Source organism: Giraffa tippelskirchi, chromosome 1 (genome assembly GCF_054371585.1).
Source record: "Giraffa tippelskirchi isolate mGirTip1 chromosome 1, T2T-mGirTip1v1.2.pri, whole genome shotgun sequence".
In the NCBI taxonomy this organism is placed as follows: domain Eukaryota; kingdom Metazoa; phylum Chordata; class Mammalia; order Artiodactyla; family Giraffidae; genus Giraffa; species Giraffa tippelskirchi.
Window position 1 is genome coordinate 215,219,639 of NC_137275.1, and position 26,678 is coordinate 215,246,316.

The 26,678-nt window shown below is 38.4% G+C and overlaps 1 protein-coding gene and 2 pseudogenes across 13 annotated transcripts in view; 2 read left to right on the top strand and 1 right to left on the bottom strand.

Moving 5' to 3' along the window:
• LPAR1 (lysophosphatidic acid receptor 1) overlaps nt 1–26,678 on the bottom strand; it is a 406,496-nt gene that overhangs the window by 366,023 nt on the left and 13,795 nt on the right. The window lies entirely within an intron of this gene.
• Nucleotides 9,153–9,263, top strand: LOC145521488 (U2 spliceosomal RNA; annotated as a pseudogene).
• LOC145539908 (large ribosomal subunit protein eL21 pseudogene) lies at nt 20,465–20,936 on the top strand (annotated as a pseudogene).

Genomic DNA, 26,678 nt, shown 5'->3' on the forward strand with positions numbered 1-26,678 from the left:
GCCGGTGTATGCCCTTAACAGAAATTATCAGCATCCTATCCTGGTATATTCAGGGTAGGAAGAGCTGTATTTTAGACACTGTCACAAAGGAATGAGTGGAAACAAAAAAAGCTAACATTTTATCAACCCCTAAACCAACCGACTTGTGATCAGAGTTCATATGTAAGTCATAGTTCATTTTATTAAGCCCATCTTCATGGTTCAGTTCAGTTCAGTTTAGTCGTTCAGTCGCTCAGTCGTGTCTGACTCTTTGCAACCCCATGAATCGCAGCACGCCAGGCCTCCCTGTCCATCACCAACTCCCGGAGTTTACCCAAACCCATGTCCATCGAGTCAGTGATGCCATCCAACCATCTCATCCTCTGTCGTCCCCTTCTCCTCCTGCCCCCAATCCTCCCCAGCATCAGTGTCTTTTCCAATGAGTCAACTCTTCGCATGAGGTGGCCAAATTATTGGAGTTTCAGCTTCAACATCAGTCCTTCCAATGAACACCCAGGACTGATCTCCTTTAGGATGGAATGGCTGGATCTCCTTGCAGTCCAAGGGACTCTCAAGAGTCTTCTCCAACACCACAGTTCAAAAGCATCAATTCTGCAGCGCTCAGCTTTCTTCATTGTCCAACTCTCACATCCATACATGACCACTGGAAAAACCATAGCCTTGACTAGACGGACTTTTGTTGGCTAAGTAATGTCTCTGCTTTTAAATATGCTATCTAGGTTGGTCATAACTTTCCTTCCAAGGAGTTAAATGTCTTTTAATCTCATGGCTGCAATCACCATCAGCAGTGATTTTGGAGCCCCAAAAAATAAAGTCTGACACTGTTTCCACTGTTTCCCCATTTATTTCCCATGAAGTGATGGGACCAGATGCCATGATCTTAGTTTCCTGAACGTTGAGCTTTAAGTCAACTTTTTCACTCTCCTCTTTCACTTTCATCAAGAGGCTTTTTAGTTCTTCTTCACTTTCTACCATAAGGGTGGTGTCATCTGCATATCTAAGGTTATTGATATTTCTCCCAGCAATCTTGATTCCAGCTTGTGCTTCCTCCAGCCCAGCATTTCTCATGAGGTACTCTGCATATAAGTTAAATAAGCAGGGTGACAATATACAGCCTTGACGTACTCCTTTTCCTATTTGGAACTAGTCTGTTGTTCCATGTCCAGCTCTAACTCTTGCTTCCTGACATGCACACAGGTTTCTCAAGAGGCAGGTCAGGTGGTCTGGTATTCCCATCTCTTTCAGAATTGTCCACAGTTTATTGTGATCCACACAGTCAAAGGCTTTGGCATAGTTAATAAAGCAGAAATAGATGTTTTTCTGGAACTCTCTTGCTTTTTCGATGATCTAGCGGATGTTGGCAATTTGATCTCTGGTTCCTCTGCCTTTTCTAAAACCAGCTTGAACATCTGGAAGTTCATGGTTCACGTATTGCTGAAGCCTAGCTTGGAGAATTTTGAGCATGACTTTTTTTTAACTGGTTAATTTTTTGTTAAAGTGATTTATATCCATTTCCTCTTATAAAATCATTTGCCCCTCCCATAAGTCCTTTTAGGCAATTTTAATCCATTGTTTTCTCTTGGGACATATTTCCTTCAGCTTTCATACTTTCTGGTATACTGAAATAGTTAGTAAAGCTTCCAAAAGTGACTAACTTAAGATGTTACACATGAAAAGAGCAGTTTTCAGAAATGTCTTAAACAGCTCTTCTTTCCTTCAAATGATTTCTACCATAGAACTTGATATACAAAATGGGTAAAAGTGGAGTGGCTCTGTTTTCAGAGATGAGAGAATCCGGATAGATGGGCTTGTGTTTACTCTTGACCCTTGGGCTGCCCAGAAGAACCTTTCCAGAAATATAGAAATCTATAGACCACATTTCGAAAATACTTGTGCTAAAGGAATCATAATTCTTTACGTATCTTATATACGTTGACAATTTCTACTCTGATTTGGAGACCATGCCATGCATGCATGGAACAAATATTAAAATCAAATGAACAACAAACAAATCAATATAGAATCAATGAAAAAAATACTGGAGCAAATAAGGAAGCCAACTACAAGGTGTGAAAACTCAAGAGAAAAAGTAGACTCTTAAAAATAACAAAACGATTTCTACAAAAATGAGAGGAAAATTCTGGCAACTAGTTGCATGATGTTCCCAAAGATACAAGAAGACATGACTTTTGTAAAATAGCAAGCCTTAATGAAGAATACAGTTAAATGATGAAAGAGATTCCAAAGAAACTAGAAAAAAGCACAAGTGCATTATAGCATAACAAAATTAAAATCTCCATTGAAGGAAGTAAACAGCAGATATGACATTGAATAAAACTACAACAATAATATTGAAGACAAACATGGCATGATTCCCTGCACAGAAAGGTGATGAGAATAAAAATTATAATTATGACAATGAAAAAAATAATTTTTAAAAATAGGGAACAAGAGAGTTCATTCGGACTGAAACTAATAAGGAAACATGGCCTTAAAAGACACGTTAGATCAGATAGACTTAACAGATACACAGTCAGTCCTCCACATCTGCAGTGCTGCATAGGTGGATTCAACCAGTTAATTTTCCTTCATGTATGCAGAAGTTGCATCTTTGGATGCCCAATGCCTGGACATGGAAGGCTAACTGTACTATGCCATTTTATGTAAGAGGCTTGAGCATGGGGGGGATTTTGGTATCCACAGAGGTCCTGGAACCAATGCCCTTCAGATATGGAGTGCTGACTTTACATAATTAAAAATAAGGAATAAATATTCAACCTGCAAGTGATAATGTTTTGAAGAAAGAAGGCAGAAATATTAGAACCCCAAAATAAATAATAAAGAAGAAAGAAGAAGATGAAGAAAATTTGGGGGGATTAAAAAAAAAAAGAGTTCTGAGTCTATAAATAACCACAGTATCCTGCTCTATGGAAAATTATTGACATAGAATCCATTTCTAGACACAAAAGGACAAAATATTTTAATTATATAGATGAAGAAAATTACTATAAGATATAAAAGTTAACCTGAAAAGGAAACAATTCAAGCTTGCCTCAGTCTTCATTACATGTATAAAACCAGAAGAAAATGGAGGTGTATCTGCAATATTTTGAGGGATAAAAAACATACTGTACCAAAATCCTAGACTTAGCTGACTTTTCTTTCACAAACAAAAGCAACAGAAAGAATTTCTCATGCAAGGCTTCAGCAAGATTGTCACAAATATACCCTTCATAGAAATAAACTGCAGTACATTTTACAACTGAAGAAGTTGAAAGAGGACTAAAGCAATCTATTTTTTGACCCACTTCCTAGAGTAATGAAAATAAAAACAAAAATAAACATATGGGGCCTATTTAAACTTAAAAACTTTTGCACAGCAAAGGAAACCATAAACAAGACAAAAAGACAGTACTCAGAATGGGAGAAAATATTTGCAACAAAGCAACAGACAAGAGATTAATCTCCAAAATATACAAACAGCTTGTGCAGCTCAATACTAAAAAACCAAACAACCACATTAAAAAATAGGCAGAACACCTAAACAGACATTTCTCCAAAGAAGACATACAGATGGCTAACAAACACATGAAAAGATGCTCAACATCACTAATTATTAGAGAAATGCAAATCAAACCTACAATGAGGTATCATCTCACACTGGTCAGAATGGTCATCATCACAAAAAAAGAAAATCTACAAATAAATGCTGGAGAGGGTGTGGAGAAAAGGGAACCCTCTTACATTCCCTGTTGGTGGAAATATAAACTGATACAGCCACTATGAGAACAGTATGGAGGTTCTTAAAAAAATAAACATAGAACTACCACATGACCCAGCAATCCTACTCCCAGGCATATATCCAAAAAAAACCATAATTCAAAAATATACATGAACCCAATGTTCACTGCAGCACTAGTTACATTAGTCAGGACATGGAAGCAACCTAAATGTCCATTAACAGAGGAATGGATAAAGAAGATGTGGTAAATATATAGAATGGACTATTACTCAGCCATAAAAAGGAATGAAACAGTGCCATTTGCAGAAATGTGAATGGACCTAGAGACTGTCACACAGAGTGAAGTAAGTCAGAAAGAGAGAAACAAATATCATATATTAATGCATTTATGTGGACTCTAGAAAAATGGTATAGATGAACTGATGTGCAAAGCAGAAACAAAGACACAGACACAGAGAACAAATGTGTGGAAAACAAGGAGGTAAGAAAGGTGGGATGGGTGGGGAAGGTTGGGATTGACATACATACCCTACTATGTATAAAATAGATAACTAATGAGAACCAACTCTATAGCACAGGGATCTCTACCCCATGCTCTGTTGTGACCTAAATAGGAAGGAAACCCAAAAAAAGAGGTGATACATAGAGCTGATTCACTTTGCTGTACAGCAAAAACTAACAGCATTATAAAGCAGCTATATACCAGTTTTTTAAAAAGGAGTAAAAAATCAAAATATAAAGGCACTGGTGTCAGTGTAAAAACCAACTCAACATGGAAAATGAGCACAAAACTTTGCAAATATAATTTAACTCAAAGGAAAAAAGCTTATAAGGAAACATTAATTGGTTAAAATACAATGCTAACTATTTAGAAATAACTCTATGAGAATAAATCACAGAAAGGACAGAGGATGCAAAGGTTAAATTCCACACCACAAATTAGTAAGAGTTAAAAATTACTTCTTCAGCCTTATTTTTTATTTTTATGAAATCATAAGACTGTTATTTGTAGTATTTTTGATGAGCTAAAGTTCATGACTGAACTTCCTGGTAAAAATGACTAAAAATACTGGATAAAATATAGCTTTTTACAATTTATTTTTAAATATTCAATAAACTGATAATAAAATAAACGCCCTTCAGAAAACAAAAATTAAATGACAAACAAAAAATCTAGAGGGAAAAGTAGAGAACTAAATCTGGCTTTGTTTTGAGGTATGTTCTGAATCCTGATGACCCTGACCTTCTGTTTTCACAGGCTCACAGACTGCAGAGGACAGAAGACAGAATTCATCTAAAATGGGTGATCTCATGGACAACTGTGGAAATTAAAAGCGGGCTCGTGAAGGGCTACATGTACATCAATGTAAAGTGAGCAGAATTAAACTCACTTCATGCACCAAGGGGACAGCAGAGAAAACTGCCTACTTGGAGATAAGAAAAAAGATGTCAAAATTCATTCCATAAGCAGACCCCACAGGAGTTTGAAATTTTGACTAACTGGATGCTCCAACAACCTGACACAGAGAACTTAAAGTTGTCGTACTGGATTATCAGTGCCTCTGGACTCCTACAAGAAGCAAATATAAATCCTTTTGACAAGCCCACAGCAAGCATTATCCTAAATGGTGAAATATTGAAAGCATTTCCCCTAAAGTTAGAAACAAGACAAGGGTGCCCACTCTCACCACTACTATTCAACATAGTTTTGGAAGTTTTGGCCACAGCAATCAGAGCAGAAAAAGAAATAAAAGGAATCCAGATTGGAAAAGAAGAAGTAAAACTCTCATTCTTTGCAGATGACATGATCCTCTACATAGCAAACCCTAAAGACTTCACCAGAAAATTACTAGAGCTAATCAGTGAATATAGTAAAGTTGCAGGATATAAAATTAACACACAGAAATCCCTTGCATTCCTTTACACTAACAACGAGAAAACAGAAAGAGAAATTAAGGAAACAATTCCATTCACCATCGCAACGAAAAGAATAAAATACTTAGGAATATATCTACCTAAAGAAACAAAAGACCTATATATAGAAAACTATAAAACACCGGTGAAAGAAATCAAAGAGGACACAAATAGATGGAGAAATATACTGTGTTCATGGATCGGAAGAATCAATATAGTGAAAATGAGTATACTACCCAAAGCAATCTATAGATTCAATGCAATCCCTATCAAGCTACCAACAGTATTTTTCAGAGAACTAGAACAAATAATTTCACAATTTGTATGGAAATACAAAAAAACTTGAATAGCCAAAGCAATCTTGAGAAAGAAGAATGGAACTGGAGGAATCAACCTGCCTGACTTCAGGCTCTACTACAAAGCCACAGTCATCAAGACAGTATGGTACTGGCACAAGGACAAAAAATATAGATCAATGGAACAAAATAGAAAGCCCAGAGATAAATCCACACACCTATGGACACCTTATCTTCGACAAAGGAGGCAAGAATATACAATGGAGAAAAGACAATCTCTTTAACAAGTGGTGCTGGGAAAACTGGTCAACCACTTCTACAAGAATGAAACTAGAACACTTTCTAGCACCATACACAAAAATAAACTCAAAATGGATTAAAGATCTAAACGTAAGACCAGAAACTATAAAACTCCTAGAGGAAAACATAGGCAAAACACTCTCTGACATAAACCACAGCAGGATCCTCTATGACCCACCTCCCAGAATATTGGAAATAAAAGGAAAAATAAACAAATGGGACCTAATTAAAATTAAAAGCTTTTGCACAACAAAGGAAACTATAAGCAAAGTGAAAAGACAGCCTTCAGAATGGGAGAAAGTAATAGCAAACGACGCAACGGACAAACAGTTAATCTCAAAAATATACAAGCAACTCCTGCAGCCCAATTCCAGAATAATAAATGACCCAATCAACAAGTGGGCCAAAGAACTAAACAGACATTTCTCCAAAGAAGACATACAGATGGCTAACAAACACATGAAAAGATGCTCAACATCACTCATTATCAGAGAAATGCAAATCAAAACCACGATGAGCTACTATTTCACGCCCATCAGAATGGCTGCTATCCAAAAGTCTACAAGCAATAAATGCTGGAGAGGGTGTGGAGAAAAGGGAACCCTCTTACACTGTTGGTGGGAATGCAAACTAGTACAGCCACTATGGAGAACAGTGTGGAGATTCCTCAAAAAACTGGAAATAGAACTGCCATATGACCCAGCAATCCCACTGCTGGGCATACACACTGAGGAAACCAGAATTGAAAGAGACATGTGCACCCCAGTGTTCATCGCAGCACTGTTTATAATAGCCAGGACATGGAAGCAGCCTAGATGCCCATCAGCAGACAAATGGATAAGGAAGCTGTGGTACATATACACAATGGAATATTACTTAGCCATTAAAAAGAATACATTCGAATCAGTTCTAATGAGGTGGATGAAACTGGAGCCTATTATACAGAGTGAAGTAAGCCAGAAGGAAAAACACCAATACAGTATACTAACACATATATATGGAACTCAGTAAATCGGTAAAGATAACCCTGAATGCGAGACATCAAAAGAGACACAGATAAATAGAACAGTATTACGGACTCTATGGGAGAGGGCGAGGGCGGGATGATATGGGAAAATGCCATTGAAGCATGTAAATTATCATATGTGAAACGAATCGCCAGTCCAGGTTCGATGCATGATACAGGGTGCTCGGGGCTGGTGCACCGGGATGACCCGGAGGGATGGCATGGGGAGGGAGGCGGGAGGGGGGTTCTGGAAGGGGAACAGATGTACACCCATGGTGGATTCATGTCAATGTATGGCAAAACCAATACAATATTGTAAAGTTAAAAAATAGATAAATAAACTAATTTTTAAAAAAAAATCCTTTTGAAATGACTCAATCCTCAATACAGGTCTCAAAGAATTTTCAAAAGAAAAAAATTCCAAAGAATATAGACCGTGAACAGTCAAAAATCACAAAGTACACAAAGTATATAAGGAAAGAAGATACTATCAGAGAAAGTCTTCATTAATAGCAGAGAGCAAAATTAGATTTGCAAAGAGTACAGATATTGGGGGTTATTAGACACAGAATATAGAAAAATATATTGTATTAGAATCTTTAAAAGAAAAGAAGTGTTTAAAATATGATTAAAGAACAAGAAATAGAGACTGAATGTGTCACTCCCAAGATTCATATGTTAAAACCTAGTCCCCGGTGTGATCTTATTGGGAAGTGGGGCCCTTGGGAGGTAATTAGCTCATGAGGTAATCATCCTCATGAATAGAATGTGTGTCCTTATTAAAGACACTCCAGAGAGCTCCCTCACCTCTTCCTCCACGTGAGTACACAGTGTGAATACAGCTATCTATGAACCAGGAAGCTAGCTCTCACCAGACACCAATCTGCTGGAAACCTCACCATGGACTTCACAGCCTTCAGAACTGTGAGAAACAAATGTTTGTTGTTTAAGAAATCCAGTCTCTTGCATTTTTGTTAAAGCAGCCTGAATAGACTAAGTCAAAAATAAGCAGATTTGAAAAGAAGCAAATTGTACTCAAATAACAATAATAAGAATAATATCATTGAAATTAAACAAATTCCATGGAGGAGGTGAACCAGAATATTGGACACAGATAAAGGTATTACCAAATGTTAGATAATTATGAAGAATTAATTCAATACACACCTTGTGAAGTGTTTTAGTCTCTCAGTCATGTCTGACTCTTTGCGACCCCTTGGACTGTAGCCTGCCAGGCTCCTTTGTCCATAGAATTCTCCAGGCAAGAATACTGGAGTGGCTGCCACTCCCTTCTTCAGGGGATCTCTCTACCCTGGGGCTTGAACTCAGGTCTCCTGCACTGCAGGTAGATTCTTAACCATTTAAGTCATTGTTAATTCAATACACACCTTACAGAGACAAAAATAAGGAAAACATAAAATGTAGGTGAAAATATAAATAAAGTAAAAGTCTAACATAGGTCTAACTGGCATTTCAGGAGAAGGGGAAAACCAGAATGGGGACCAGGTGATATCTGAGAGGCAACAGCTAGTAATTTCCCAGACTGACAGAAGCAGCCAATACATAGTTTCAGAAAACCCCGTGAATCCCAAGCAGGATAAATAACAAGAAACCCATACCTAGATTCATCATAATGATATAACAGAATATTAAAAAACAGATTTTTCAAACAGCAGTCAGAGAAAACACAAATTAGAGCCAAAGGAGTGAGCATGTTGACTGACATGGTCCTATCACCAAAAATGGAAACCAGAAACAGTGAAAATATATCCTCAAGAGAAGAAAAGATAACTCAATCTAGCCTAGTACATGTGAAAAAAAAAATACTTCAAGAGCAAATGTAAAATAAAGACATTTTTAGACAAAAAAAAAAACAAAATTAAGAATTTGCCACAGTGCTTCTCAGTCTTTTGGCTAAGATCAAGTATAGTATCTGTTCTCATCAGCTTAATATCTAATTGCCCACACTCATGGCATGTAATAGTTTAAAAACTAATCACCCAATAATAAAATTTTCATGGTTAGCTTTTTAAATAAATAAATGTGAAAAAAAGAATTTGCCACCAATAGACCATCGTTAAAGAAACTTCTAAAACAGAGTTGTCCAACAGAAAGGCAACGTGAGGGACACAAATTTAAATCCCCTAATAGACACAATTTCAAAAAAAAAAAGGATAATCCATCTGAATAGTGATCTATTTAAGCCAATATATCAAAATCATATCATTTCAACATGTAATTAATACAAAAATCATTAATGAGATCTCTTACATTTTTGTACTAGGTCTCTGAAATCCAGGATGAGCTTTACACTAACAGCAAATCTCAATTCAGAGTAGTTATAAGTCAGGTGCTCAATATTCACATGACTAGTGGTTACCACAATGGTCAGCGGAACACTGAAAGACATGCTTCAGATACAAGGGAAACGATTCCAGGTAAAAGGAACTGAGATGCAAGAAAGGAGGATGACAAGATAAGCAGTAAACGTATTTCTCTGTGCTCAGTCATCCATTCATGTGTGCACGTCCATTTGTGTCCAATTCTTTGCAGCCTGGACTATAGCCCAGCTGTATGCAACATGGACTATAGCCCACCAGGTTCCTCTGTCCATGGGATTTTTTCTGGCAAGAATACTGGAGTGGGTTGCCATTTTCTCCTCCAGCAGTAAGCATATGGGCAAATCCCATATCCAAAGGACATTGAATGTATAAAACTATCATAATTATGTTGTAAACTCGAAGTTAAAAGGAGGTCTGATCAGATTCTGTTTAAATAGTTTGAGGCAAGAATATTCATGAAGATGTGTATTTCAAATTGCATCACATTAAGCAGCATAGAACATCTACTCAATGATGGCAAGGTTAGATCAGGGTGAAACAGCCAAATTCTTCTATCATACTTTTTCTCACTTTTTATCAAAATATAAATCTGTGGAGTGAGACCTTGCCAGAAGAAATAAGTCCAAAGCCCCTGAGGCAGAAGTGTGCCTGGTATATTTGAGAAATACTAAACAGTAAAATTTCCTATAGTATAGTCTTTGACTAAGCCAATGTCCGACCAGAATCATTTATCAATTTAGTAACAATTCTTTTAAAATGTATCAGAATCACTAAAGCATCTCTTTTCAGTGACTGAGAATCTTTTAATCAGAATTTAGTAGTAATCCCTCTAGCAAACAACTTTTGGTATTGGACCCCCTTGAAGCACTCTGACCATTTCTTTGCACCCACACCATCTCCAGCTTCTTTGTGCTTTTGCTTCTGTGGACCCACATTTCTGACTATCTTCAGAAGACTGCCCTCAACCACAGATGCCACTTTACCTGCCTGTGCCAAGAACTGGAAGTACATGAGAGTATCTGAGAGTTTGGGTCCCCCTTAGAATTGGGTGGCTCTTAGTCTGCGAGTGGCTTATGAAAGCCCAGATTCCTTGCCTCAATTTGGGACAAAATTTGAGCTATAACTTGATCTGTAAAGCTCTCCTGTATGATCCAGCTGAGGCTAGAACTTTGTCAGAAATTGTACCCTGCTTGGATTCCTTTCTTTCACTGATCTGTTTCTCCTACTCCCATACCTGTTTCTCCTGGGAGCAATTTCCTAGTAAATCATTTGCACATAAATCCTCAATTCAGAGTCAGCTTCTGGAGAACCTGACACAAGGCAATCCCTAATTTGGAATGCCACATTACATCCAAAATAGGTAGGACAAATATAATCTAACACTATACACTCACACACAAAATGAAACATGAGCAGAAATCCTTTGTGTTTTCATTTGAAGTGATTGAGTTCTATCCGTATAACACAGCGTGAGCAGCCCAAAGCTGATCCATGAAAGGCATATACCAGTCAGGGGACAACACTGTACATATCACAGTGTGAAATCACACTCACACACAGTGTTAGCATTATTGAAAACTCAGCTGTGCATCACTTTTCTGGATGTGGAAAACGTCTTTGGTTCTCGAATACAAGCAAACTGCTCACCATTTCTAAAGACTGAATGTGGCACTTTTTGTGTCAGAGACAATGGATCCAGTGTTTGGCGCTCGGACTCCATGTTTCAAAGGGAATCTTTGTCTGCTTACCGTGAAAAAAAATCAGACTCTGTATTTATTGGGAAAAGAGCAATCCAGCAGCCTTCACGCAAAGAAACCAGCCCTGTGAGTCTTAAGTTACAACAGTTGAATAAAGCCATAGGTAGACATGTAGTAACACAAGCCAGAGACTTCTGAGGGGTTGAGAGTAAAGAGAGCCCACCCCTCACCTTTCTTTAATTATCTTTAATCATTGAGGATCTTTTTAATAACTATATAAATGGCTTTCAAGTAGGTGTCTTCTACCTAAATTCTAAGATAACTTTAATTCTAAAACAATTTTATAAAACAAAATTTCTCCCAATGACACTGTTTAAATATTTACCAATATAATACACGATGATCTGATTCTCTGCAAGTAATATAGAGAAACTTCATCAGATTGGGCTCTACTGGCTTGTGAGAAATATTTTGGAAACTGTCTGCTGAGGTTCCTCATTGTCTTTTAGGGAACTATATATACACAAACACATACCTACACATATCAATAATATAAACAAGGCCATTAATAAAACATTTTTCTCAACTTATATTAAGAGTACAACTTTTCTGCTGCTGAACAGGGCAAGATATGCCTGCCATCTGTGACAGACATGCCCCAAATGGTAAAAGTAGTTGGCCATACCAACAAGATATGCCTGGTGTCAGAGTACCTCACACAGCTTCTCTCTAAACTAAAGGCATCTTAAAAGAATCAGTTAAGAAAAGGACTCATTTCAGGCTCTTTAGAAGGATCCATTACAGGCACACAATGTGCTAATTAAAATCATTTGCCTATGTTTGCCAAGAAAGGCCTCTAAGGATGTCAAATGAGTTATGATGCCTTAATCTAGTCTTAGAGACTATGCGGTCTTTATTGCAATCCATTTCTATAATCCATATTGGTCTCCGCCAGTTCTTTTAGAAATATGTTTATTATCTTTCTTTCAAGTGAGAGATGATAATTCCAGGGAACAAAGAAGAAAAAATTCTCTTAAAATGCAATGTTCTAAACACTAAAAACAGCAAAACACACTTAGAAATTCAGCATGTGGCAAATTCTATGTTTTTATAATCTTAGAGTGACTTGTTCACAGAAAAATGTAAAATGTCTGCATATTAAGACTCACATAAGAAAAGCCAAAAGATAAATAGAAAACTGAGGAAAACATTCGTAACCCAGATTACTAAGTTCCTATTTCCCTAATACATTTTTAAATATCTTAATTCAATTTAAAATGAGTAAAGGATACCAAAAGACAGTTCACAGGAAAAGGAAAATGGCTCCTAAAAGGTGACTAATATCACTCATAATAAAAGTATTCTTTGACCTTGCACTGAAATATTTTCACCATCAAATTATGATGAAAAAAGTAACAAATGGTGCTACTGAAGAATACAGACACTGCTGATAATATATTTTTTCCAGCACTTTAGCCTAAAGATACACGCACATGTTTGAAAAGACTGTCTATAACTACGGCCATATTCATCGCCATCCATCTCTCTATTATATGTCTTTAATATATACAGCTTCTAATATATGTGGTATATATAAAAGCTATCTACTATATAGCTTTTGATAGAAAGACACTCACAAATGCAGCAGAGGCTGCCTTCAGGAAGGGCAATGATCAGCAGCGTACAAGGGAGACTGTTTCCTTTATATCCATGTATCTTCATCATTTGCACTTCTTGGACTTTGAGCCCTATCGTCTTTTCAAAATTTGTTTCAAATAAAAATTTTTTAAAGGACCATATTCTCAGCATGAATATAAGGCACTCAGGAAACAGAAGCCCTACTTCTTTAAGTTTTTTTTTTTTTTTTTTTAATATGGACCATTTGTAAAGTCTTTTATTGAATGGGGTCACAAAGAGTCAGACATGACTGAGCATCTAATACACACGCACATTGAATTTGTTACAATACTGCTTCTGTTTATATTTTGGGTTTTTGGCCACAAGGCACATGGGATCTTAGCTCTCTGAGCAAGGATTGAACCCGCATCCCCTGCACTGGAAGCCTTTTTTTTTTGGCTGTGCTGGGTCTTTGTTGCTGTGTGGGCTTTTCTCTAGTTGCAGCGAGTGGGGGTTACTCTCTAGTTGAGTTGTGCAGCCTTCTCATTGGGTGGCTTCTGTTGTTGCAGAGCACAGGGTATGGGCACCATGATCTTCAGTAGTTGTGGTGTACTGGCTTGGTTGCCCCAAGTTATGTGGGATCTTCCCGGACCAGGGATCGAACTCAAGTCTCCTGTGTTGGCAGGTCAGTTCTTTACCACTGAGCCACCAGGGAAGCTCAGAAGGCAGTCTTAGACACTGAACTGCCAGGTAAGTCCCCTAGAGGCTCTACTTCTGTTGATTGATTCGTTTCTTTGATCCAAAGTCACTCACAATACTTGATTAAAATACTCGGGAGTGCAGAATATATTATTAATAGCTCAACTTTATTCCAGGTTTTGGACAGGAAATATGCTTTTCCTTTGGCATCATAGTGCATGACATGCGTCTCCCCTTGTAGTAGTTTCTTTTCCTTTGTGAGATTTCTGCAGGGTGATGTGGTCAATCATGTGGCAGTTTGGACTCTGTTCCTACTGCATCACTGCCGCTTCAAGTGGGCGCAAAAGGGAACCCACTCGATTCCACTGAATACTTTGCCAACTTGTCCACTTTATATCAAAGTATCATTTCATCCTTATAAAGACATTATGATAAAAAATTATTATCTTCATCAATTAGAGACTCATAGAATCAACCAAGTTGCCCAGGAGAGCCCTGGGATGAAAAACCTGCTGGGCTGGGATGCAAACACAGGTGCATCTGGTGCCTCAGAGGAGGGCAGACATCAGGTGACTAGGAGTCACACAGAACTAGTTGCGTATAGTAACTGCATTAACAAATGCATGTTGTTAATAAATGCTTTTTAGTGGAAATTAATAAGAGCACATCATTCCTAAAATATTTCTAAACTGATATAACTGTAGTAAGTGATGACGGGAAAAAAACAGCTTAGACCCAACTCTATTAATACAAAATATTTTTTGAAATTAAGATCTTCTGAGTTTGGCGTGAATAAAATGTTGGAAGCAATTTAAATGGTCACATAACTATCCCAGTTCTGCCAGTGAGAAAACTCAAATCATCCCAACCAATTTTTTTTTAATTGTGCCATGTATATCCTGATACTGCTCATATATTTGTGGCTTATTTTATCTCAAATCTGCACAGTGAGTTCTCTGTTGAATGGATTTGGGCTTTTAGTTTTACTTTTCAGTATCTGGTATAAGAGGACTCAATATTACAACAGGCACCAAACTTGAAAGAAATAACATGAAGAACTTAGAACAGGAATTCTTTTTCAGTCCCCAAAGAGATGCTGTTCCAGCAAGACTCAGGTCAGAGGGCTGGGCACTGCAGGGGCAGATCACGTGGCTGATCTGGGGTGAACTTGTTTTGTGAAGAAACAGATGATTTCTAGCTCTGCTGTTCCTGTAACTTTTTAGCAACAGTTAAGCCCATTCCAAAATGACAAGCAAAAAGAAAAGAGCATTCTGAATAAAATGCAGATGAATGGACTTTTCCCCTGCCTCCTTGGGAATATTATGAGCATCTCACAAAGGGGGTCATATCCTGTTTCTTTCTCTGGTTGCTACAACTGTGGTTTGTATATTGGCTGTATCAGTAACGTGAATTTATAACCAAAAAATGTCAAAAGAAAAAAAATCAGTACTCCTTCACAAATATGCATTTTTCTTCCCTATTTTTCAACAAGCACTGTTCTAAGTCATTTTTTTTTTCTGCACTGGAAGCAAATCTCCATGTCTTTTTCAAATCCTACTGCTAGCCCAGAAGGTGAAATACTGACATCAATGAAAGTAGTTGCAAGTTCAGCATTAATAGGAACCAGGCAAACAGCACTGGGATATTTATAACTCAACAGTGTCCTCTAGTGTGCCTCTAAAGAATTGCATGAGTCCAAGATTCAGAATGAATCTGGTTGGAAAAAGGTCAATTAAAAGACGGTAAGTCCTGGGGTCCTTATTGACCCCATGGACTGTGGCCCGCCAGTCTCCTCTATTCATCAGATTTCCCAGGCAAGAATACAGGAGTGGGTTGCCATTTCCTTCTCCAGGAAATCTTCCCAGCCCAGAGATCAAACACTTGTCTCCTGCACTGAAAGCAGATTCTTTACCAATGAGCCACCTGGGCATCCCCAAAAGACACTAATAAATGTATTCTTTTAAACAATAAAGGGATTTGTCTTGGGCATAACTTTTTTTCCCAGCTTTGTCGGTTTTTATTTTTTCAACTTATTTATTTTGCTCAGCTTTGTTAGTTTCTCACACGCGTTCGTCTTATCAATGTTCTTGCCCACCTGCTATCATCGGTAATCTCTGACCACCAGTGCTCTTCATACGTCTGTGAAATTATTGGTACTTTCCACCAATGTCCCTGAAGTTGAAAAGTAGTTTTCTCTGCTTAAATGATCACATAGCTCTTTCCAAAAGTTTCTGATATCTGGCGATTTACAACATTTTGGGGTTATGAAAAGAAGTAATGCTATGGTAACTGAGAAAAAAGATATTCAGCTGAGCCAAAAGCACCTAAGAACCCTAGAAAGTCACGTCCAAAAGAATTTCTCTTGCTGAACCCAAATGGCATCCCAAGATGGAGCATACATCAGGCATTTCTACTCTCAGAACTTCATTCTCTCTTTGTCTCACCAAGAACTTCTGTAGAGTTCTTATCTCCTCTTGGTTCAAATTCTACAGCCATCAACACTCCCTTTACAATTTTGAAGAAATCTTCCAAGGCTAGTACTCTATCTCAATGTCCTCAAAAACGTTATGCAAATAAAGCTTCATCATGTCCACTATCTGGAAAAACACTAATGGAACCTAAATTATTTGAGAAATCTAGGCCTGATAGAATAAGGAAAGCACTCAGAGTTACATAGGTTGTATAATAACACAGAGCTACAATGTGTAGCAAAGCTGTATCACCAAACCCAGTCTACATCAACTGAGCCTCAGTTCAGTTGCACAGCTGCATATACGGTTAAAAATAATTGCTATTATTTGGGTTTATTTGTGAGACAGTTCATTATAAAACATCATGATAGCAACAGCCAAATGATATTCCAGCCTTGGAAGATTTCTTCAAAGTTGATAGATAGCTAGAAAATGTAAGTTTAATTATGTGTATGGCATTATTTCTTCTAATATTAATATATTAGCAGGAAAAAGAGAAAATTTAATAATGAATCCAGGGGTGTGGAGGGACAAATGAAAAAAGGGGAGAAGAAAGACTGAGCAAATAAATAAGAGTAGAAACAAGCCTAAAAACATCATAAATAATAAACTCTTGCCATTTTTAAAAGACAGGCTTAAAATAACAAGACAATGTTGAAATAAAGATATGAGAAAAGATACATCTCACTTTGCTGTAGAACTGAAACTAATTGTATTATAAATCAACTATACTTCAATTTTTTAAAAAAATGTATCAAAAATACCTAAAGGAAAATAAGCTGTAACAATATTAATATCAAATTGAATACAAGATGAAACTTACCAAGAGAACCAAGAGGATTATTATGTTAATAACTATGCAAACACATTTCAATACATCAGGAAGACACAATAGTCATATTTTTTGTGGATTTAACTGAATAGGTCTGAAACATATAAGTTAAAATCTAATATAAAGAACTTTTGCACAACAAAGGAAGTCATTAACAAAATGAAAAAGCAACGTACAGAATGGGAGAAAATGTCTGAAAATCATGCATCTGATAAGAGATTTACTTCCAAAATACATAAGGTATTCACACAACTTGATAGCAAAAAAAAAAAATAAGAAGCAAGAAAATCAATTTAAAAAATGGGCCAGAGTATCTGAATAGACATTTTTCTAAAGAAGGCATACAAATGGCCAACAGGTACATGAAAAGGTGCTCAACATCACTAATCATCAGGGAAATACAAATCAAAGCCACACTGAGATATCACCTCACATTTGTTAACAGTGGCTATCATCAAACTGACAAGAGATAAGTGCTGGTGAGGTTTTATAGAAAAGGGAACCCTTGCATACTGTTGGTAGGACTGTAAATTGGTGCGGTCATTATGTAAAACAGTATAGAGGTTCCTCAATAAAAACATAACTACCATATGGTCCAGCAATTCCAATTCTGGGAATATTCCAAAAGAAACAAAAACACTATGTCAAAGAGACATCTGCAGCCCCTTGTTCACAGCAGTATTTATAATAACCAAGAGATGGAAGCAACCTGAGTGTCCATTGACCGATGAATGAAAAAAGAAGATGCGGCACATAAAGAACATGCAAAGAATAAAAACAGTTCTTGAAAATTTAAAATATGACCAAAATCAGGAAAAATTACACAGAAAAGTTGGAAGATAGAATTAAAAAGATCTTCCAGTTCAGTTCAGTCACTCAGTCGTGTCCAACTCTTTGCGACCCCATGAATTGCAGCACGCCAGGCCTTCCTGTCCATCACCAACTCCCAGAGTCTACCCAAACCCATGTCCATTGAGTCAGTGATGCCATCCAACCATCTCATCCTCTGTCGTCCCCTTCTCCTCCTGCCCCCAATCCTTCCCAGCATCAGGGTCTTTTCCAATGAGTCAACTCTTCACATGAGGTGGCCAAAGTATTGGAGTTTCAGCTTCAACATCAGTCCTTCCAATGAACACCCAGGATTGATCTCCTTTAGGACGGATTGACTGGATCTCCTTGCAGTCCAAGGGACTCTCAAGAGTCTTCTCCAACACCACAGTTCAAAAGCATCAATTCTTCAGCGCTCAGCTTTCTTCACCGTCCAACTCTCACATCCATACATGACCACTGGAAAAACCACAGCCTTGACTAGACAGACTTTTGTTGGCAAAGTAATGTCTCTGCTTTTAAATATGCTATCTAGGTTGGCCATAACCTTCCTTCCAAGGAGTAAGCGTCTTTTAATTTCATGGCTGCAATCACCATCGGCAGTGATTTTGGAGCCCCAAAAAATAAAGTCTGACACTGTTTCCACTGTTTCCCCATCTATTTCCCATGAAGTGATGGGACCAGATGCCATGATCTTAGTTTTCTGAACGTTGAGCTTTAAGCCAACTTTTTCACTCTCCTCTTTCACTTTCATCAAGAGGCTCTTTAGTTCTTCTTCACTTTCTGCCATAAGGATGGTGTCATCTGCATATCTGAGGTTATTGATATTTCTCCCGGCAATCTTGATTCCAGCTTGTGTTTCTTCCAGCCCAGCGTTTCTCATGATGTACTCTGTATAGAAGTTAAATAAGCAGGGTGACAATATACAGTCTGTTGTTCCATGTCCAGTTCTAACTGTTGCTTCCTGACCTGCATACAGGTTTCTCAAGAGACATGTCAGATGGTCTGGTATTCCCATCTCGTTCAGAATTTTCCACAGTTTATTGTGATCCACACAGTCAAAGGCTTTGGCATAGTCAATAAAGCAGAAATAGATGTTTTTCTGGAACTCTCTTGCTTTTTCAATGATCCAGTGGATATTGGCAATTTGATCTCTGGTTCCTCTGCCTTTTCTAAAACCAGCTTGAACATCTGGAAGTTCACGGTTCACGTATTGCTGAAGCCTGGCTTGGAGAATTTTCAGCATTACTTTACTAGCGTGTGAGATGAGTGCAATTGTGTGGTAGTTTGAGCATTCTTTGGCATTGCCTTTCTTTGGGATTGGAATGAAAACTGACCTTTTCCAGTCCTGTGGCCACTGCTGAGTTCTTCCATAGGATAAACCAAAAACACGAAAAGAGATAAAAGATTAGAAAATTAAGAGCACCAATTCAGAAGTTCCAACATAATGATAAAAGTTTCCCAAAAAAAGACAGAGAAAGTAAAGGGAAGAAAATCATCAAAGTATTTTGTTTAATGTTCCAGAATGTGAGTTCTAATATTAAAATTTTCCAGATAGTACCTAGCACAATCGGTAAAGAAAGTCCATTCCGAGGCACATCATCAAGAAATTTCAAAACATCTAGAATTCTACAGCCAGACAAATCTTCAAAGGAACAGATATGTTCAGACATTCAAAGTCTCAAAAAAAAAAAAAAAAAATAGCACTCATGCACCTTTTCCTGAAAAGCTAGTGAAGCACGGGAGCCTATTATACAGAGTGAAGTAAGTCAGAAAGAGAAACACCAATACAGTATATTAACACACATATATATATAATTTATAAAGATGGTAAAAACAATCCTATAATGTGAGGCAGCAAAAGAGACGCAGATGTAACGAACAGACTACTGGACTCTGTGGGAGAAGGCAAGGGTGGGATGATATGAGAGAATAGCACTGAAACATGTACATTACCATATGTAAAACAGATGACCAGTGCAAGTTCAATGCATGAAGCCGGGCACTCAAAGCCAGAGGGGTGGGGTGGGGAGGGCGGTGGGAGGGCAGTTCAGGGTCGGGGGTGGGCCACATGGGCGCCTGTGGCTGATACGTGTCGATGTGTGGCAGGGGCCACCACAATGTTGTGAAGTGACTGTCCTCCAATTAAAATAAATAAGTAAATTTAAAAAAAAAGAAAGGCAGTAAATCGAGGAGGAGGAAGATGTCAAATCAGGAACCAGGGAACACAGCCCAAGTCACAGGCAAAAGCAACCCTTGGGCTAACAGAAGAGACCCCCAAATCACAGTTCTACACCAAGTCTAAAGAGTGGTCAATAAAGACTTAGCAAGTTACAAGTATATCTGAGGAAAGATTTATTCAAAATTAATACAACTATGTATGTGAATATATTGAGAGAAAATATACACTCTCTGGTGTTTGGGTTTGAGTTAATTAAAAATTACATTAAAAATAAGCATAAAAAAGGCAAGTATTAACTTCAGGGAACACAAATTATTGTGCAAGAAAAGTAATGCAAATAAACTATAAGTAGTCATTAAATTAGACGAAAATATTCAATATTCTGCAAGAACTTGAAAAAATACAGCAAATCTTTATGTATTTCCACGATGCTATTTCCAAGACACATTATTAATTTTAAAAGCAAATTATATAGGGCCCGCGTATGGCTCCCGCAGCCTCTCGTCTCTCCTCTGGCCCCTCAGGCTAATTCACCAAAATGACCAGAACAAAGGGAAAGAGGAGGGCACATGTTCTCTAGGCCTTTTAGAAAACATGGAGTTGTTCCTTTGGCCACATACCTGCGAATCTACAAGGGTGATATTGTAGATATCAAGGGAATGGGTACTGTTCAAAAAGGAATGCCCCACAGATGTTACCATGGCAAAACTGGGAGAGTCTACAATGTTACCCAGCATGCTGCTGGCATCATTATAAACAAACAAGTTAAGGGCAAGATTCTTGCCAAGAGAATTAACGTGCGTATTGAGCATATTAAGCACTCTAAGAGCCGAGATAGCTTCCTGAAACGCGTGAAGGAAAATGATCAGAAAAAGAAGGAAGCCAAAGAGAAAGGGACTTGGGTTCAGCTGAAGCACCAACCTGCTCCACCCAGAGAAGCACACTTCGTGAGAACCAATGGAAAGGAACCCGAACTGTTGGAGCCCACTCCCTATGAATTCATGGCCTGATGGGTGTAAAAATAAAGACCTGGACTGTAAAAAAATAAAAATAAAAGCAAATTACACAACAATGCAAACAGTAGAACATTTGCACAAAACTGTACATACAAAGTTGTGCTAAATATTTTGTATGTGTGCTTTGCAATCCCATGGACTGTAGCCCCCCAGGCTCCTCTGTCCATGGGGATTTTCCAAGCAAGAACACTGGAGTGGATTGCCATGCCCTCCTCCAGGGGATCTTCCCAACCCGGGGATGGAATCCAGGTCTTCTACATTGCAGGCGGATTCTTTACCATCTGAGCCATATACCATATGCCAATAGTAACATTATCCAAAATTTGGTTTATGAGTCAGCATCGCTGATTCATTGGAAAAGACCCTGATGCTGGGAAAGGTTGAAGGCAGGAGGAGAAGGGGACAACAGGATGACATGGTTGGATGGCATCACCAACTTGATGGACGTGAGTTTAAGCAAGCTCCGGGAGTTGGTGATGGACAGGGAAGCATGGCATGCTGCAGTCCATGGGGTTGCAAAGAGTCGGACACAACTGAGTAACTGAACTGAACTGAACTGATCTGATTATCTGAGATCTCTTAGAAAAGCACATTCCCACTTCCCACCCTAAACCTACTGAACCAGAATTTCTGGGTAGGGGCTGTAGAATCAAGCGTCTTCCCCTCCAGGTGATTCTCAAGCACCAGAAAGTTCAAGAACTAAGATAGTATTGGATAAAGGTCTGATTAGAGGAATTAAGTCTGGGGTGGGCGACTAGGACCAGTGTGAATGTACTTAAAGGAGAATTCTGCTAAAGTATTTCACTTTAATGATTTTTACAAGAATATATTTATTCACTGTGCAATTTAAAAATACAATAGAAAGTAATTTTTGAGGATATGCTTAAGAAATATTTGCATAAATATGAGCCAGCCCTTGTTTATCAATGTCTCTCTAAAGTTGGAATGCCATTTTCCAGATGTAAATTCCATCCATCCAGTGCTAACTTTTGCCTGTGGTTGAAAAACAACAAATGCTAGAAGAAAATTTTTAAAGTATTTTGATGAGCTACTAAAGTTCTTCTCCTTCAAGCACAGTTAGTAGGCAACTTGATACTGGAAGTAGCCGTCCCTGGACCATGGTTGCTGAGAATAATTGCTAAAGTAGGTGGTACATTCCATCTAAAATTAACAGGCATCGTGGACATAGCTCTGATCCATATGCAGTAAGAGGGGACTAGCCCTTGATTTGTTCTGGGCTGCATGCTACTGTTAATACAATATTAAAGCACTTTCTTCCTACAATGGGTTAAGAGGATAAATATACAGGCATACCTCCAAGACACTGTGGGTTAGGTTCCAGGCCAACACAATAAAGCCAACCTTGACATGAAGATACTCACATGATTTTTTTGTTTCACAGTGAATATAAAAGTTATGTTTACACTCTACTGTACAGTCTATTAAGTGTGCAATGCCTAAAAAAATGTACATACCAGTGGAAACCAAATGGTCCCTGACATTCCAATAAACAAGGAATGTTGCCCACCATCAAGCCATCAGCCACTGAAGACATCCCTTCACATACACACTCCCCACCACACTGAACTCTGAGGGGAATTCAAGATGGAGAAAAACAGGAAACATTTTCCATGCTCTGGATCCTGGCCCACCATAGAAAAGATGCCTATCTTAGGAACCATCTCAGTAATCCAGACTCTTCCATCTTCCACACATAGAAAAGCCTTAAAATCATTAACTTAAGAGGTCTGTTTTTTATTAGCAGTAATCTTTTGATGTTCAACTACATGGGTTTGTTCGGGTTTTGTTTGTTTTTCAGCAAAAATGCCTATATGTCCTGGCTCCTTCGTTACCTCTTCAGAGTAGTTCCTCAGAGCTGACAGGCTTTCTTCAGGGCTATTAGTCCTCAGCGAAGTGAAGTGAAAGTCGCTCAGTCATGTCTGACTCTTTGCGACCCCTGGATTATACAGTCCATGGAATTCTCTATGCCAGAATACTGGAGTGGGTAGCCTTTCCCTTCTCCAGGGGATCTTCCCAACCCAGGGGTTGAACCCAGGTCTCCCGCATTGCAGGTGGATTCTTTACCAGCTGAGCCACAAGGGAAGCCCAAGAAAACTGGAGTGGGTAGCGTATTCCTTCTCCAGTGGATCTTCCCAACCCAGGAATCTAACTGGGGTCTCCTGCATTGCAGGTGGATTCTTTACCAACTGAGCTATCAGGGAAGCCCAGTCCTCACTAAGGCTCAGTAAGTCCTAAGTAAGGCTTCCTAATAAATCTTAACTCGCAACTTTAAGGTTGCTCATTTTTCTTCAGTTGACATACCTTAATTTGAAAATATTTAATTGCTAAAAAAAAACTAACCATCATCTGAGCCTCTAGCAAGTTATAATCTTTTTGCTGGCAGAGGATCTTGCCTCAAGTGTTAATGGTTGCTGACTAATCAGGGTGGTGGTTCCTGAATGTTGGGGTGGCTTTGGCAATTTCTTAAAATAAAACAAAAAAGTTTGCCGTATCAACTGACTTTTTGACAAACGATTTCTCTGCTGTTAGACAACATTTTACACAAAGTAGAACTTCTTTCAAAATCGGAGTCAATTCCCTCTCAACCCTGCTTTATCAACTCTTTATGTAACGGTCTAAATCCTTTGTGGTCATTCCAATAACCTTCACAGCATCTTCAGCAGGAGTAGATTCCATCTCAAGAAACCTCTTGCTCATCCAGAAGAAGCAACTCATCCACTAAAGTTTCATCATGAGGCTACAGCAATTCAGTCACATCTTCAGGGTCCACCTCTACTTCTAGTTCTTTTGCTATCTCCACCCATCTGCAGTTACATCACCTACTAAAGTCTTGAACCCCTCAAAGTCATCCTTGAGGGCTGAACCAACTTTTTCTAAACCCCTGTTGACATTTTGACCTCTCTCTGTGAATAGCTAGTTTTCTTAATGGCATCTAAAATAGTGAATCCTTTGCAGAAGGTTTTCAATTGACTTTGCCCAGATCCACTAGAGGAATCTCTGCGTTCGGCAGTTATAGCCTTGTGAGTTGTATTTCTCACATAATAAGACTTGAAAGTCAAAATTACTCTTTGATCCATGGGCTGCAGAATGGATGTTGTGTTAGCAGGCATGAAAACAACATGAATCGTATTGTACATCTCCTCAGAACTCTTAGGTGACTGGGTGCATTGTCAAATGAGCATTAGTATTTTGAAAGTCATCTTTCTTCCTAAGCAGTAGGTCTCAACAGTGGGCTTCAAATATTCAGTACCCCATGTAGTAAACAGATGTACCAGGCTCTGTTGTTCCACTTCCAGAGCACAGGCAGACTAGAAGCAGCACAATTCTTCAGGTCCTTAGGATTTTCAGAATGGTCAATGAGCACTGGCTTCAGCCTTAAGTCACCAGCTACATTAGCCCCTAACAAGACAGCCAGTCTGTGTACTGAAGCTTTGAAAACAGGCATTGACTTCTCCTCTCTAGCTATGTAAATCCTAGATGGTATCTTCTTCCAATAGGAGGCTATTTCACCTACACTGAAAATCTGTCGTTTATCCATCTTCATTAATTATCTTAGCTAGATCTTCTGGATAACTTACTTCAAATTCTACATCAGCACTTGCTGCTTCACCTTGTACTTTCATGCTACAAGGACAGGTTCTTTCCTTAAACCTCAGGAACCAACCTCTGCTAGCTTCCTTTCTGCTAGCTTTCCTAACTTTTCTTCTGCAGCTTCCTCACCTCTCTCAGCCTTCACAGATTGAAGAAAGTTAGGGCCTTTCTCTCGCTTAGGTAAGGGAGTATTGTGGCTGGTTTGATCTTCTATCTAGAATGCTAAAACTTTCTCCATTTCAGCAACAAGACTGTTTCCCTTTCTTATGATTCATGTGCTCACTATGGTAGCACTTTTCACGTCCTCCAAGGACTTATCCTTTGCATTCACAACGTGGCTAACTAGCATGAGACGTAGCTTTCAGCCTGTCTTAGCTTTTGGCATGCCTTCCTCAGTAAGTTTGATCATTTATAGCTTTTGATTTAAAGTGAGAAATGCTTGAATATTCCTTTTGTTTGAACACTTAGAAGTCACTGTAGAGTTTTAATTGGCCTAATTTCAATATTGTTACATCTCAGGGACTAGGAAGATCCAAGAAGAGGGGGAAAGATAGGGTAACAGTGGTTGATGGAGCAGTCAAACCACAGACAACATTTATGCATTAAGTTCATCATCTCATATGGGCACAGTTCATGGTTCCCCAAAACAATGTACAATAGTAATATCAAAGATCAGACATCACCATAGTAATCTAATGGTAATGACAAAGTTCATTACATGCATTACCAAATTGTGACACAGAGACATGAAGTGAGCAAACACTGTTGGAAAAAAATGACATCAGTAGACTTGCTCATCACAGGGTTTCCACAAACCTTCAGTTTTAAAACAAAATCCCCTACCTGCAACATGCAATAAAGTGAAGCACAATAAAGCAACATATGTCTGTGGGGGGAAATGTTGCATAGGTTAATCTGAAGGCCCATTTGCAGAAAGCAAACATGAGGAGGAAGGAATCGTGCTGGGGAGGCACTTCTTTGCTCAGGAAACAGTAAAATGCATGCACACCGCTCTACCTAGTCCTTCTTGCATTCTAGACGCTCCACTACTCCTCTGAGAAGATCTTCTCATGGCCCCTTGGGAGGAAGAGCTCCTTAGCTCTCCAAATAGCACTAGAGCATTTACCAATCAAGATAGTTATACTGCTTCTCTTTTTCTGCAACACTTCATTATGACACTATCCCCACTAGACAAGTACAAGTCACAGACCAGTTCTCACTGCCCTGTGTTTCACTAGGCTTCATTACAGTTTAGAACCCTTGTGGCCCTGCTTCCCTGGAGGTGCACACAGGTTAAATAAGACACTGTGGGACTTAGTCCCACGAGTAGGCAATAGGTTTGCAGTGAACTTGGGAAAATTCAACTGAGACTTATTAGTAAGAGAACTTTACTTTTCTCAGAAAGTTTCCCAAGGGGGATTTGAAGTGCCTTCAAAGTGAAATGATCCTATTCATGAGTAACAGTGACATACTGAGAGGAGGGGCTGATTCAAAGTACTCATAAAACGTCCAAGGAAAGTACTACTCTCAAGTTTAAGAAATTTACTCCATTTTATAAATTACAAATACCAGAAAGTTTCACACTCTGATGCCATAATGATGGATACAGATCACTAGACATTTGTAGAAACCCACAGAACACACAACACCAAGAGTAAACCTTAATTTAAACTATGGATTTGAGGTGATTATGACGTGTCAGTGTAGGTTCATCAATAAATGCACCACTCTGATGGGAATGTTGATAATGGTGGAGGCTAAGGGGGCAAGAGCAGGGATTATATGGGTAATCTCTGTATCTTTTAAATTTTGCTATGAACCTAAAACTACTCTACAAAAACACTTAATGGAAAAAAAAAAAAAGAACAAAATAACCCATACCGAAGAATTTATCAGTTAATTGAGGACATAATAGAGACAAAATAATTAAATGGGCAAAGGCTTGACTAGATGTTTCTGTAAAAAACATACACAAATGTCCAAAAAGTATGTGGAAAATGATCAACATTACTAATCATTAGATCGGTGCAAGTCAAAGCCACAATGAGATATCACTTCACCCTTATCAGGATGGTTAGTACAAGAAAAACCAGAACAAAAAATACATAGTGTTGGCGAGGATGT